Source organism: Triturus cristatus, chromosome 4_2 (assembly GCF_964204655.1).
Source record: "Triturus cristatus chromosome 4_2, aTriCri1.1, whole genome shotgun sequence".
NCBI lineage: Eukaryota > Metazoa > Chordata > Amphibia > Caudata > Salamandridae > Triturus > Triturus cristatus.
The window spans coordinates 943,315,490-943,328,577 of NC_140586.1; positions in this window are offsets into that span (position 1 = coordinate 943,315,490).

Genomic DNA, 13,088 nt, shown 5'->3' on the forward strand with positions numbered 1-13,088 from the left:
ACACATGTAGCACACATTTGATAAATACAAATGAGGCCAGGGATCAATGCTACAGAGGCAGACCTATGCTGAACCCATTAGTGATACGGACCGTACACACGCTTTCAGAGCGAGTATACGGTGCGCATCACGCGTACCCCTACGGCACCTCTACAATAGTGATACGGACCGTACACACGCTCGGAGAGCGTGTGTACGGTACGCATCACGCGTACCCCTACGGCACCTCTACAATAGTGATACGGACCGTACACACGCTCTGAATGCGGGTGTACGGTGCGTTTCACACGCTTACACTGGTGATACCAGGCGCACACGCCAGGAATGGAGGGCTACGACTCGCACAGACTGTCCATCAAGTACTTGGCATTGCATACTTTCATGTGCAGGGCCTAGGTGTGTCAGGCAGTGATATTGCACAGGTCTTCTCATGTAGTTGCACAATTGATGTGTGCTGACCTGTGTACCTGTGAGATGGAGCACTATGTGGCACACATCACCTTCACACTTGGCACATGTGTGTCTGTAGTCCAAACGTGTCGTGCACAGCATCACTGGCATGGCACAGTCGCCACCACCCGCACCTGTCTCCTGATGCCAGCGACAGGGACACTCTATCAACTGACATGTCACGATCAGCGTGCCCCTATGTGACTGTCAGGTGTGTGTCATGTTTTCCCATGAGCTTGCTGTTAGTGTTCCGTCAACTACATCTGCTGTTGCTGCATCCAACATGTGTCTGTGTGGAGATGGGCATGGCACACATCTACGCACACCATGCCACATGTGGATTTCCACGGAAGCAGGGTCTGTGTGCATCGGACATCTTATTTTCCCAGGAATACATATCTGCGTCGTCTCAATGTCTGTGTTTTTGGTTTTCACGTGTACCCCTTAATCGCAATGTGTTTGCTCTGTACATTTGACATTCCATGTGACCTGTGCGTCTACCTTGCAGTCAGCTGTCTGTATGAGATGACATCCTTCCAATGCAGCTATGTGGATGTGTGTCACTCCGGTGATGTCTCTGGCTGTTCACTCAGACTGGCCCCCAGCGCGTTTCAGGGCATGTCATGTAGACTTGACAATCAACAGGTGTATCTGGCTTTTCGTAGGAGTGTCAGCAAGCTGGCATACGTGTACTGGATGTATTGCACAGACCAGACTCCGTATTTACCTGATGTCTAGTAGCAGTTTAGCATGTGCTATGTTCATTGACATTGATGTTGGCAGACTCTCAATCTTCGTTATTCAATACAATTTCCTGCAGGGCACCGCCTGTCCCACGACCAATGCCAGACTTGGCTACCATGAGGGAATGTGCCTGCATCCGGTGGTACAGATTCACTCGCCAGTTGATTGAGGACTTGACGGACAAGCTGGCACCACACCTCCAACCGCAACACAGGTATCCTACTGCGCTGACCCCCAAGATGAAGGTGATGGCATCCCTACATTTTTTTGTCGCAGGTACGTTTCAATTGACCATAGCTGATGTTGGTGGGATGTCACAGACAATGTTCAGCCGTGTCCTGCGTGATGTTTTGGCAGCCATGTTGGAGCACCTTGATGAATTCATCACATTTCTTACTCCTGTGGAGTTGACAGATGTCAAGGGTGATTTCTATGCCCTGGGAGGGATGCCCCATGTCATTGGGTCCATTGATGGGACACATGTGGCTTTGGTACCACCACAGGCACAGGAGGTAGCCTATCGCAACCGTAAACAACACCACTCTATAAATGCCCTTGTGGTGTGTCTTGCTAACATGCTGATTTCCCATGTCTGTGCACGTTTTCCAGGGTCAGCACACGATGCCTACATCATGAGGCGTAGCAGGGTGCCACAAATGATGCTGCGGCTGCACAACGAACGAGCCTGTCTTGTTGGTGGGTATACTCTGTTTGTCCTGTGTGTTGCGGTATCTTTGGCTCTTACGGCATCTCCTGACCCACTAATTTACATAATGTTTCCATGTAGGGGACTCTGGATATCCCAACATGCCATGGCTGATGACACCTCTCCGCAACCCAGGATCAGCTGCAGATCACCGTTACAACAATGCACACGGGCAGACCAGCTGAGTGATTGAGAAGACGTTTGGCCTCCTAAAGAGCCGATTCAGGTGCCTTCACAAGACAGGCGGGTCCCTCCCATTCTCACCTGAGAAGGTCTGCAAAATCTTCCTCGTGTGCTGCATGCTGCACAACATGGCAGTGGAGAAGGCAGTGCCACTCATCCTGGACCAGGATGAGCAGGAACATCCACCCGTGGAGGATGAAGGGCTTGGGCACGAGGCAAGTGAGGAGGAGGAGGAGGATATCTGGAGTCAGCTCATACGTAACTTCTTCTCATAAGGGTGAGTCACTGGGTCTGAGTGTGCATGCTTGTAGCCTTGGGTGGCATATGTTGCAATGTGTGTGTCCAGCTGACTGATGGCAAAGTGACTTAGATGTGTGTTCTGATGTGTCACTCGAGTGATGATGTCATGCCACACAGTTTTGCGGAGAGACTTTCTTTGCAATTTGCATGGGTACAACATTGTTCATGTTTAGTAACTGACCATGTGTGCGGAGAACATTCTTTTAGCTGACTTCTTGTCTGTCTGTCATCCCCAGGTTCTTGCGCCTGTTGTCTGCTTGTGTCTTGGTTGTCCTCCTGCTATTCCTCATGAGTATTGGGACGTGTGCTGAATCAGCGTTCCATGCACGGACATGTGGAAATGTCAGTTTGGGTAAGGATTGCAGCAAGGCTTTTTGGTGGTGGTACGGGTTGGGAATGTGTGGGGACTGCTTCTGTGCATGTTGTGTTACCATGCATACATGTCTACTCAGCATGGAGCACATAACAGGTAGCATCACTCCCATGAATTGATAGTCACCCTTCGTGACAGTCATCTGTATTGGATTGGGGAGTCTGATGAAGGCATCAATGTGTGTAAACTTTGCCTCTGAAACATACTGGATGCTACGGGTGGACATAGTGTGGGACATCACCACAACAGGCTCTATGGGGAATTGCGGCCTCTCCGTGTGCAGCAGGATGTGTTTGTCTCATCCCCTTAACTTGTGTGCCAGTTCATTGGGATTTACAACATCCGTGTTGTGAAGGGGGGGTCCAGCGTATGTCCCACATGTTCTGTCAGCTGACCTGTGAGTCTGTTCATATGAATGCATTTCCCTTGGTGCTGAGTTTGGGTAATAAAGGTGTTCATCACCCTCCAAAGTGCCTCATCTCTGTCACTGCAGGTCTCTTGCTACTTTGCATGCGTCATCTATGGCATAGTTGTCAAAGATTGTGCATATGAGTGTATGTGTACTTCGGCAACATGCATGCAGTTCTTCATGGCTAATAATCTGTATTGTGCATGAAGTACCTGGTTGTGTATGTTTTTGTGCAGGTTGCTCCCCACAACGGGCCGTCAACACCTGCTGAGGGTGTGTCTCCTGTGCGCAGCTCGGCCTTCTGTTTCCTTATCCTGTGGCCGTCATTTTTGGTGATTGTTCATCCATTTTCTCTGAGTGAGCCATGAGTAACCTGACACTCCTTCCTTTACATGCACCTTTTGCAGTGGTCCTTTCTGACCTCCTTGTCTTTGTGTGCTACTTTCTGCCTAGTTTCTCTAACCTCCCGCCTGCTGCTGCGTCCCCTGCGGCAAGGGCCCACCAACTGCCCTGATTCTGTAACCCACACGCCTCCAAGATGCTCCTCCCTTCCTCCCTCCACCCATTCATTATGCAGGCAGCAGCTTGTCTGTGCCACTGTTGCGCCCACGCCGTGCCAAAGGCAGGACCGTCAGCACCTGCAACGTGCATAGTGCACGACCCTCATGTCCTTGCATGACCCACATCACACAACAGGCTCATGTTGCAGCCACCCTCCAAGAAATGTCCACCCGACAATCAACCGCCTGCTCTCAGGCAACCCCTAAGCGTACACACGACACCTTCGCATGCTGAGTGTGCAACCCCAACTGCCTACACAGCGCTGCCCCGCCTACCAGACCCTGTCCCAACAACCAGGTCATGTGCCTCTTACTCCACACCGGCTCCGTCCAACAGCACGCCATTGGACTCTGTTACCTCCTCAACACAACAGGCCCACACATCACCTTCATGACAGTAACCGGGATAAAAGCATCCTCAGCAGACAACTTCTTCATTGACATCTCAGACGGATACAAGAGCACCCGCAGGGACAGCACCAACAATCCCGGAGGATGAATTGCTATCTATTCACAAGTACACCCTCACAAATCCGGTTTTGCACCAACCCCCTGGCAACCCTCAGAGTAACACTCATCCACAGATCTCCAGGCCTACATCCACAATTCCGCAAAGCCATCAACACGTACATCTTCATGCATGCCCTCACCTCCACAGGCTACATGTGGATGGGGGCCAGTAACTTCTGGCTGGAGGAGAACCACACCAGCATCCATCTTTGGTCCATCAACATTTGCATCCACGTCTCCGACAAGCAACACACTGCCCCACACCCCGCTACCGATCCCCCAGAGATGCTTGATGTAAGTCAACACAGACATGCTGTGTGGGACACTGGAACCAACACCACCGCCACACCTTGCAACCTCACACACTGGATCAGCAACTGATCCAACAATCTAGCCACATTGATGGACTTTCCTGTGACGCACAACAACAGTTAAGCCACCTGGGACAAGGCAGACCTACTGGACTCATACACGTCTAGCAGGACTCTTGTGCACAGCTTGCGACACAAAGAACCATCAGTGACCTTACAGCCCTGGAAAACGGCACACACAGCCATCACCATATCATCATCAAGGACAAGTGGAGATCCTTCAGATCTGGCCAAGGCACCAAAACACACGACATCAAGGAGCTCATCAGCATTGTGAGTGCGCTGACAGCAGCTCTCCATCCAAAAGACACCCCACCCTTGCAAAGCAGAGCTCATGGACATATACGCCAGCCTTGGCACACAGAGGCAGACAGCACTATTATATGCGGGACCAACCCCCCTCAGGTTCTGGACTCCCATCAGCAGCAAATTCACCACCAGGCTCATGTCCAACATCCCCTGGGGACCTCCATCAGGCCCCTTCCCACACAACATCTCAACCACATAATTCCCCATCCTTGTAGCCCCCGTCCAGCACGTCATGAATGTATCCTTTGAGTTTGCCACATTCCATGGTAGATGGAGGCATGCAGAGACCTAGGCCCTTCTTAGACAACGGACAGCAGTCCGCAGGCTCTCCAGGAACATCACCGTGCTCCCCTACCCAGCAAATGTCATCAAGAAGACAGTCAACGAGCAACTGACAAAATTCCTCCACGCAAACAGCTCCAGGCAACCTGCACAAGACCATCTTCCACAGTAATCACACAACTGCAACCGTCATCATTGCCACCACCACCGACAACTTTGCCCTGCTCAACAATGGTGAGACCACCCCCCTTGACCTCTCAACAGCATTCTACACCATGTGCTACCACACTGTCAGCTCACACATCTCCAACACTGGTATCCAGAGGAGGGCCCTGGATGAAATCAGCAAGTAGCTCACCAGCAAGGCCCAGGGAGTCTGCCTCAAGCCTTCAGCATGTAGTACACTGGGGTCATCTGGCACCTGCCCCAGGGCTCATCTCTCAGCGTGACAATCTTCAATGTGTCCATGACCCCCCTCTCCACAATCACATGCGCACACAACCTCATCATCTTCTCGTATGCCATTGACAGCCAGCTGCTCCTCACCCTCACCAAAGACCCAGCCATTGCCAGTTCCAACCTTCAAGGAGGCATGAGGGCCGTTGACGAATGGCTGAACATCAGCCACCTGAGGCTGAACTTAGACAGGACTGAGGTAATCATCTGAGGATTGTCCCCTTACAGCAGGGCAAATCCTTGTGTCTCACCCGCTGGGGCACTGCACCAGCACCCAGTGGCCACGCACGCAAGATGGTGTTCATCATGGACTCGTCGCTCACAATTGCCATGCAACTCAACAGCATGTGTACCTCATGCTGCAACACCCTCCGCATGATGCACATGATCCACAGATAGATCCACTCCAAGGCAAGACAGACCGTCCCCCAGGTCCACGATACCAGCTGGGTCAACTACAGCACCGCCCTCCACGGAGCAAGAACAGCCAAACTCCAGGAGAACTTGTCCACATCCAGGGTGCATCCGCACACCTCACCTTCAACATCCCCCGCCCCAGCCACATCACCGTCCACCTGAGATAGCTGCAATGGCTCACTGTCTGCTGCAGGATGACCTTCAGACTCCTCACCCACACTCAGGAGGCAGTCCACAACCCCAGACCCCAAACCAACCTTGGACGTCTGTCATCCAAGACCCCGTTGGCCCAACTCCGTGCATCCAACCTTGCCCTGGCCACCATTCTTCACATCCAAAGAACTGCAGCATGCAGGAGATAGTTCTCCCACATCGCCAAACAGAGCTGGGACTCCCTCCCCGGGCCCCTCCACATGACCCATGACCTCTACGCCTTCATGATACTCTTCCAAATAGGTCTGTCCGCACAGTATTGCAAGCCCCCCCCTCAGCAGCTTGAGGCCATCACAGGTGAGTATTGGGCTCCATGTCTGTATTGGATGATACATTGTGACCCATGTGTTTCCTCGACTGGACTCAGATCCCGGGGTATGGATGGCTGGAGTTAGTTCAACACTCAGGCATAGTTTGACATTTCCCCACACGTATGTTGTGGACTCATGCTAAATGACTGCAACATCAAATTTCAATTATTTTGTTTTATTCTAGGTCTGGGGCGTGATTTGCGCAAAAAAATAGGTGCTATACAGGGAGCATAGAATCCAAAGATCACAGGGGGAGATGGGATCCTTGGCATTTGAAGTCCGCAGAGTCCAGACCACAGTGTTTGGCATCATTGGTCAGACTTTGACCAGCCAGTCCATGTGGCAGAGAATGTCAGTCAGTGAGGTGATGCTGTTGCACATGAAGGCCAGGTGCCAGGCCAGGTGACCTGGGAGATGTGGATGGCCCGCTGCCTCTCACGGTCTTTTCCGTGGACGACCCACCTTCCTCGCGGGACCCTCAGATGCAGGCCTTGACGATGCTTGGGATGCTCCGTCGGACAAATCCTCCTCCTCTCCCCTCCCTGTGGCTGGTGGTGGTCTTCGCCTGGTGGCACAGGGAGGGTTGCCCATGTTGTCGGCGATCCGACGGAGAGAATGGCTTATGTCCCTTTGCACCGCCAGGAGCTCAACCAGTCTTGCCTCCATCCGTCCTTGGTGTTCTTGTTGACTGGCGTTTTGCTCGGCCTGCTGGTTCTTAATCTCTGTGAGGGTCTCCACTACCTGGCTAATCACCCTGGTGTCACGCTGGTATGCGTCCATGATGTTGCGTATGTGTGACATACCGGTCCCTTCAGCTGGCTGGTCAGGTTCTCGCCTCCGCCTGCCTCCACTCCCACCACCCCTGCCCACACGAGCCTGGCCTGCGGTTGTGGGCACATCGGGTCTACGGGACCCCTGAGGGATGGCAGTTGCCGGGTTGTCTGCCTCCTCCTGGGTGCCAGGCGAACCTTGTCCCTCCAGGTCAGACTGGCTCAGTTGTTCAGTGCGGGCAGGGCTCCTCGGTGTCTCCTGGGATGTGGCAGGAATGGGGGTGGTGGTTGGCACAGATGTTCCTGAAGCAGGTGCTGCAGGGGCTTGGACACCAGAGGGTCCAGGTGGGTCGGGGTCATCCGCGGAGTGTTGAGAGGCGTCGCTGCCGGTGGGATCAGGTTCCTCCCGAGCCTGGGACTGTGATTCTTCACCTCCATTGTTGGGGGGAGATCCATCACGTTGCCCTGTGTGTGAGAGAAAGACAATGTTAATGCTGTTTCATGCAACATCCATGTTTCATACATATTCAAGTTGGCACAGTTCGTCCAGGTAGTTGTATGTGCTTAGCATTCTCCTCAATGTTCACTTGTGGCTGGGTATGTTGCGGGGGACAGATTGATATGTGCTCCTGAGTCTTTGACATGTTGATTTTTGGCTTGGATGCTTCTTCGGCTATGTATTGGTCTTGTTATGTTACATGTCCATTGTGACAGTGGGTAAATCCATTGCCTGCCCCGGCGGTGTGTGCTTGTGTAAGGGGTGTGTGTGACAGGGCCTGCTGGTGGGTGTAGTGTGATTTGGCAGTGGGGCTCCCAGGTGATGTAGCTGTCCCCCCATGGACCATGCTGCCATGACAGTGAGTGTGAGTTCCTGTCCTAGATATCTGAGCTTGTTGTGTTGGTGTTTGTGTTTGCACTGGTCACAGGAGGGCCTTGTGCTGCCTACAGCAGGGCCAAGTGTCAGCTATCTTGTCAGTACTTTGCCAGTCCCTGTGCATTGAGCATGGTGCATGGGTATGTACTTGGGCCATATGGGATGAGGGCAATAGTGTCTGATTCGGAGTTGAACAATGCGTTTTGTGAGCCCCCCCCTCCCAGCATCCCGGACATCCATTCTTGGGTTAGTGCTTCGTGTAGCATGGGACATGGCATGGCCTTGCTTTCTGAATGGGGCATACACATGTTAGTGGCATGAGTGTTGTTTTTGAGTGTGGATGTGTCTGGTGAGTGCTTGGGGGTAGTTGCGTGCATTTTGTGTAGTTGGGGTGTGGATGCCATTCCCCCCCCCATGTTCCATGAGTTGTTTGTGTACTCACCAGGCTCTGGATGTCCTTGAAGTCCATGTACTCCCACCGGCGGAAGCAGGGCCATCACCTTCTCCTCCCAGGGATGGTAATGTACCGGTCTGCGGGGCGCCCCACCTCCAGTGATGTTGCTCTGGGCGTAGTCTTCGTTCAATTTTCTCTTGACTGCCCTCCGCAGATGTTACCACCTGGCTTGGCATTCATTCCTGGTCCTTCTGATGGGTGCAACAGCATTCACCCTATCGACAATCCTCTGCCACAGGCGTGATTTTTCGGCTATGCTGGTCTGTCTGACCAATGTTCCAAAGAACTGTGGCTCGACTCTGATGACTTCGTTTACAAGGATCTCCAGCTCCTTCCTTGTGAACTTTGGATTCTTGTCTGTGGGCATGGTGTGGGGTGAGGGTGTTGATGGTTGTGGGTGTGTGTGTCTGAATGTGAAGGTGTGGGTGTGAATGTGAAGTGGGGGTATGTGTGAAGGAGGTTGTGTGAAGGTGTATATGTTAAAGTGGATGGGTGCAGTTGTTGGTGTGTGCTCTGTAGCTGCAGTGAGTCTGTTGCAAAGGCTCATGGTTTGTGTGTGTGGGCCCTTTTTATTGGTCCATTTGTGGGTGTGCCTGAGTTTGAAATTTTGGTGGGTGTGTTATAAGGGGTGGTTGTGAGTTTGGCCCTCTGTTTGCCTGTTTGGATGTGCCAGGTCAGTGATTTCCATGTTTTGTGCACTGTAGACGTGTTTTGTGGTGTTGTGCGAGTCTAATTGACCCTCCTTGTGCTGTTTTACAGTGTCCTGGTTCAGTACGAGTCGTTTCAACATCGCGTATGTAAGGTGCGTACATACGCGATGTTGTTGTACCGTGCTCGCATACGCAATGTTGTTGTAAGGTCCGTACATACGCGATGCTGGGGTACGGTGCTGGGGTACGGTGCGTACAGGTACGGTGCTGGGGTACGGTGCGTACAGGTATGGTGCTACGGTGCGTACAGCTACGGTGCTGGGGTACGGTGCGTACAGGTATGGTGCTACGGTGCGTACAGCTACGGTGCTGGGGTACGGTGTGTACAGGTCCGGTGCTGGGGTAAGGTGCGTACATACGCGATGCTGGAGTACGGTGCTGGGGTACGGTGCATACAGGTCCGGTGCTGGGGTACGGTGCTGGGGTACAGTGTGTACATACGCGATGCTGGAGTACGGTGCTGGGGTACGGTGCGTACAGGTATGGTGCGTACAAGTACGGTGCTGGGGTACGGTGTGTACATAAGCGATGCTGGGGTATGGTGCTGGGGTACGTTGCGTACAGGTACAGTGCTGGGGTACGGTGCTGGGGTACGGTGCGTACATATGCATTGGGGTGGGGGGGTGGGCATATACGACTCATACCCCGCACAGCTTTCCCCGGGATACGAGTTGTGCTGGACGTTTTACGTACAGTTCGGGAATCGGAAAGCCGGTCCGGATCGTACTTGAACGGTCGGACTGTATTTTCCTGAATCGTACGTAAAAGTGTCCGGGGACGTCTCGTACAAGTTTTCCCGTTACGATTCGTACGGATCTGGCTGATCCGTATGTACTTTTTCCTGTACGAATCGTACTTCATGGGTCGGACGGGACTTGTACGATTCGTACGGGAAAAAGTCCGGATACGAGTCGTACGGGGAAAAAAAATTAACGGATCGGAATCGGCACCTTACTCTGTGCTTTTAATACTCGAGGAGTCTGCATGTCACATCGCCTCTCCAAATGCATCAGCTTTGTTTAGGGGTGGGTTATCTCAGTTTCCCTCAGTCACCCTCCCACCATGCAGCCACCCTTAACTCCTTCCTCTCTTTTGTTTCCCTGAGCACCAGCCAGCACAGGACAAGCACATTCACTTAAAACATACAGCACCTCGCATCCGGAGTCTCTCTTCTGGGGCCCCTCCCTTCCAGCCCTCACAACATCCCCACGCCACGCATAGCTTATCTCCCTCATCGGGCCATAAATCTTCACAGGCTGCCCATTTGCTTTGCTCTCACGTCGTCTCGCCCGTTGTCCGTGTGTTGCAAATACTTGTTATTTAAAATGCAGAGTACGTTTTTATTTTTTATTTATCGGGGAGGATTTCTACAGCCCTTTTCATTTACCTTTTAAACTTAACTCTTCTCCCCTCCCCCCTCTGCCCCTAACACCCGTCCACTGCCGCCAGCCAATTAAAACAAGCATTTACAATGCAATAGGTCTCGCATTTGTGAGCATTTGAGCCATTAGCATTGTAAATGACAATGCCTTTTATTTACGTATAGGTTTTGAAAACATAAATAAAAGGCATTGTCATTTACAATGCCTATAGCTTAAACTCGTGCAAATGCGAGACCTATTGCATTGCAAATGCTTGTTAATATTTACAATTTCACGACTGCGGGCATACTTAAAGATATACGTCACTAAGCGGGAAACAAAACTTAAAGACCTAGAACAACGATTTGAGACTACCCAAGGCATGGCCATACTGGGAGAGATTCGTACCGTAATCTCTGAGTACCAAGAGTTTGCTGACCAAGAACTTAAATATGTCGCTAAATGTGGCGTGGCTCGATCTTCTGGAGAAGGGGGTAGACCGGGAAGAAAATTAGCTCATAAAATTTGCACAGGGCGTACCACACATACTGCGATTAAAATTGTAGATCGTCTAGATAATACACACTATGACACGGCGGGTATTTTACAAGCCTTCATGGACACTTACGGAGACCTCTATACTTCGCGTAACGTAGCTACATCACCGGACATATTACGATACCTTGACGATGTGGCCATAGCCTGGCTTTCAGATTCCCAACAGGAATACCTTTCACAAGCAGTTAGAAGAGATAACGGCCGTGATAAAAACACTACCTAATAGCAAAGCTCCGGGCCCAGATGGCTTCACCAACGGATTTTACAAGGCACATGTTGATTTAATAGCCCCACATATGGTTGAGATGTATGGCGATGCACATGAGAAACAGATACTGCCCCCTACCTTAAGAGAATCTATGATCATTGCTCTGTTAAAGCCGGATAAGGACCCAGACCATTGTGATTCCTACAGGCCATTATCACTGATTAACACTGACACTAACATTTTAGCTAAATTGATTGCTACCAGACTCCAGGCTCTAATGCCTAACATCGTCTTGCCAGACCAATCTGGATTCATACCCCACCGATCCACCGCCCATAACATTTGCACCCTGTTTGCCTTATCACACCAGCTTAACCCCGACTTATAAGCCGTTGCAGTCTTATTAGATGCTGAAAAAGTGTTTGATTCAATTGAATGGACTTACCTATTTACAGTATTACAAAAAATGAGATTACCCCCCCCATTTTTCTACAATGGATTAAAGTACTATACACGAGACCGGTAGCTGGGATACGGGTCAATCAATATGTGTCAGACACGATAAGCATTACACAGGCCACTCAACAGGGATGGCCATTATCCCAGCTTCTATTTGCTATAGCATTAGAACCCCTGGCGTGTAAAATAAGGCAATGACACAAGACCACAGCTTTGCAATTTACGCAACGCCCCTTGAATATTTCACTATATGCTGATGATATGGTGGTATATGTCCGAGATCCCGCGGTTAACCTATCCCCCCTAATTAGGGAATATATTCAATTCGGAGGACATTCAGGACTCCATATAAATTGGAGCAAATCAACAATGCTATCTTTAACTGACGCTACTAGGTCCTGTCTGACGGTATTCCCATTGGAATGGCAGACAGATTCCATTAAATATTTGGGGATCTGGTATCACCGCCACCCTGCGGTGGTTGTGCGTGAAAACTATGGTGTGGTTATTAGTAAGCTAAAGGATAACGTAGAGAGGTAGATTAAACTGCCTCTATCACTGGCAGACCGCATGGCTGTTGTTAGGATGGTTATACTGCCTAAACTTCTTTACCTCTTCAACAACATTCCCATCACACCGCCATCGTGTGTATTTCGTAGGTTGTCCATGATTACCCGACTCATATGGGCTGGTAAACAAGCGCGTATCGACCTCTCTACACTAACTCTGCCCTACTCAGAGGGCGGCTTCAAAGTTCCAGATTTTTTACTATACTACCTGTGCGCACAAGCACACTATGCGCACTACTGGTACCACCCAATTAGGAATCTACCACACACGGCAGTTGAGGATGGTGACGCATACCCCATACCACTACATAATATTCTACCATACCTACGCACACATGTGGGCAAACACGAGAAAAAACACAATCCGCACCACCAATCTGGCCTGGCAAAAGATGGGCAAATTAGTGAATAGATTACCGCTATATGCACCAACACTACCACTGCAACACCATCCAGAGTTATCTGTCATCCAAGACAAGGTGGGAATGGAACTACTTCAGAAAGTGGGAATAGACAAGATGGAAGATCTAT